The sequence below is a fragment of the Pleurodeles waltl genome, chromosome 6, assembly GCF_031143425.1.
Source record: "Pleurodeles waltl isolate 20211129_DDA chromosome 6, aPleWal1.hap1.20221129, whole genome shotgun sequence".
In the NCBI taxonomy this organism is placed as follows: domain Eukaryota; kingdom Metazoa; phylum Chordata; class Amphibia; order Caudata; family Salamandridae; genus Pleurodeles; species Pleurodeles waltl.
In genome coordinates, this window is record NC_090445.1 from 80403747 (window position 1) to 80406716 (window position 2970).

The 2970-nt window shown below is 51.7% G+C and overlaps 3 non-coding genes across 3 annotated transcripts; all 3 read left to right on the plus strand.

Annotated features, from left to right (window-relative positions):
• On the plus strand, positions 1-80 carry TRNAK-UUU (transfer RNA lysine (anticodon UUU)). The gene has a single exon. It is a non-coding gene; the product is annotated as a tRNA-Lys (tRNA).
• A 1547-nt stretch (positions 81-1627) lies between these two features.
• TRNAK-UUU (transfer RNA lysine (anticodon UUU)) lies at positions 1628-1700 on the plus strand. The gene has a single exon. It is a non-coding gene; the product is annotated as a tRNA-Lys (tRNA).
• A 740-nt stretch (positions 1701-2440) lies between these two features.
• Positions 2441-2513, plus strand: TRNAQ-CUG (transfer RNA glutamine (anticodon CUG)). The gene has a single exon. It is a non-coding gene; the product is annotated as a tRNA-Gln (tRNA).
• The last annotated feature ends 457 nt before the right edge of the window (positions 2514-2970 follow it).

A 2970-nucleotide genomic window follows, 5' to 3' on the forward strand; every position in this document is an offset into this window, starting at 1 on the left:
GCCCGGCTAGCTCAGTCGGTAGAGCATGAGACTTTTAATCTCAGGGTCGTGGATTTGAGCCCCATGTTGGTTGTGATGCTTTTTAAAGGCTTCTCCATTTTCGGGTTCAACATTAACTCTAAGCTTTTTCAGATATTTCGCTGAGGCTTAAAACTACACACACACACATCCTGCAGTTTGCCTCACGATTCCCACAGGACTCCACACAACGCAGCACTTCCCGCCCTGGGAGACGCCGCTGGGAGCGGTCCTAGGCCGAGCCTTTCCTGCGCCCATTCCTAGCCTGAGCCGCCCGTGCTTACAGTGAGCTCGGAGTCCGCTCCGGTCCGTCCTGTTCCCCCCCATCCTATCAAACAGAGGAGTTTAAGGTCTCATCCCCGCTGGTGTTATGATTAAAGTAGGTATGAAAACTACTTTATGTCAGCAGCGGTATTTGATCACAGGACTGGGGAAGATACTGCTCTTGAATGTGGCACCTTACACCGCTCGGCCATTCCGGCAGTCTCCTGAACACGGCTCTGGAGGCTGACTGCCACCTCTCGAAACAGGGAGAGTTCACAATCTTCTCTACTGGACATTTAAGTATGTGCCCAGAGACAGGTTGAGAGGACAGATACATGTATGTACCAGAGTGAGCTTCAGAGAGACTGATGGGTACATAAGACTGGGGTAGAGCGAGAGATGGAGAAAGAGAAAGGTGCCTGTGTCGAGTCAGCAGCAGAGAAAATGAAACAAAGGGGCCTCCTGGGATAACCACACACTACTTCCTCACAAAGAACACACAGAGGGTGTGTGAAATGACATAGACACAGCAGCCTGGCTAGCTCAGTCGGTAGAGCATGAGACTCTTAATCTCAAGGGCGTGGGTTCGAGCCCCACGTTGTGTGTGTTGCTTTTTAAAGGCTTCTCCATTTTCGGGTTTAACATTAACTCTCACCTTTTTCAGATATATTTAGCTGAGTCTTAAAACTACAAACACACACATCCTGCAGTTTGCCTCATGATTCCCACAGGACTCCACACAACGCAGCACTTCCCGCCTGGGAGGCGCCACTGGGAGCGGTCCTAGGCCGAGCCTTTCCTGCGCCCTTTCCTAGCCTGAGCTGCCTGTGCTTACAGCGAGCTGGGAGTCTGCTCCGGTCCGTCCTGTCCCCACCATCCTTTCAAAAAGAGGAGTTAAGGTCTCATCCCCGCTGGTGTTATGATTAAAGTAGGTATGAAAACTACTTTATGTCGGCAGCACGATTTGATCACCGGACTGGGGAAGATACTGCTCTTGAATGTGGTGCCTTACACCGCTCAGCCATTTCGGCAGCCTTCAGAACACAGCTCTGGAGGCTGACTGCCACCTTGCAAAACAGGGAGAGTTCACACTGTTCTCTACTGGACATTTAAGTATGTGCCCAGAGACAGGTTGAGAGGAGAGATGCATGTATGTACCAGAATGAGCTCCAGAGAGACTGATGGGGACATGAGACTGGGGTAGAGCGAGAGATGGAGAAAGAGAAAGGTGCCTGTGTCTACTCAGCAGCAGAGAAAATGAAACAAAGGGGCCTCCTGGGATAACCACACACTACTTCCTCACAAAGAACACACATAGGGTGTGTGAAATGACATAGGCGCAGCAACCCGGCTAGCTAGGTCGGTAGAGCATGAGACTTTTAATCTCAGGGTCGTGGGTTAGAGCCCCATGTTGGGCGTGATGCTTTTTAAAGGCTTCTCCATTTTCGGGTTTAACATTAACTCTCACCTTTTTCAGCTATTTCGCTGAGGCTTAAAACTACACACACAAACATCCTGCAGTTTGCCACACAATTCCCACAGGACTCCACACAACGCAGAACTTCCCGCCCTGGGAGGCGCCGCTGGAAGCGGTCCTAGGTCGAGCCTTTCCTGCGCCCTTTCCTAGCCTGAGCCGCCCGTGCCTACAGCGAGCTCGGAGTCCGCTCCGGTCCGTCCTGTCCCCCCCCCATCCTTTCAAAAAGAGGAGTTTAAGGTCTCATCCCCTCTGGTGTTATGATTAAAGTAGGTATGAAAACTACTTTATGTTGGCAGCAGGATTGGATCACCGGACTGGGGAAGATACTGCTCTTAAATGTGGCGCCTTACACCGCTCGGCCATTCTGGCAGCCTCCGGAACACCGCTCTGGAAGCTGACTGCCACCTCGCGAAACAGGGAGAGTTCATACTGTTCTCTACTGGACATTTAAGTATGTGCCCAGAGACAGGTTGAGAGGACAGATGCATGTATGTACCAGAGTGAGCTCCAGATAGACTGATGGGGACATAAGACTGGGGTAGAGCGAGAGATGGAGAAAGAGAAAGGTGCCTGTGTCGAGTCAGCAGCAGAGAAAATGAAACAAAGGGGCCTCCTCGGATAACCACACACTAGTTCCTCACAAAGAACACACAGAGGGTGTGTGAAACGACAGGCACAGCAGCCGGGCTAGCTCAGTCGGTAGAGCACGAGACTCTGAATCTCAGGGTCGTGGGTTTGAGCCCCACGTTGGGTGTGATGCTTTTTAGAGGCTTATCCATTTTCGGGTTTAACATTAACTCTCACCTTTTTCAGATATTTCGCTGAGGCTTAAAACTACACACACACACATCCTGCAGTTTCCCTCACAATTGCCACAGGACTCCACACAACGCAGCACCTCCCACCCTGGGAGGCGCCGCTTGGAGCGGTCCTAGGCCGAGCCTTTCCTGCACCCTTTCCTAGCCTGAGCCGCCCGTGCTTACAGCGAGCTCGGAGTCCGCTCCGGTCCGTCCTGTCCCCCCATCCTTTCAAAAAGAGGAGTTTAAGGTCTTTTCCCCGCTGGTGTTATGATTAAAGTAGATATGAAAACTACTTTATGTCGCCAGCAGGATTTGATCACGGGACTGGGGAAAACACTGCATTTGAATGGGGTGCCTTACACTGCGCGGCCATTCCGGCAGCCTACGAAACACACCTCTGGAGGATGACTG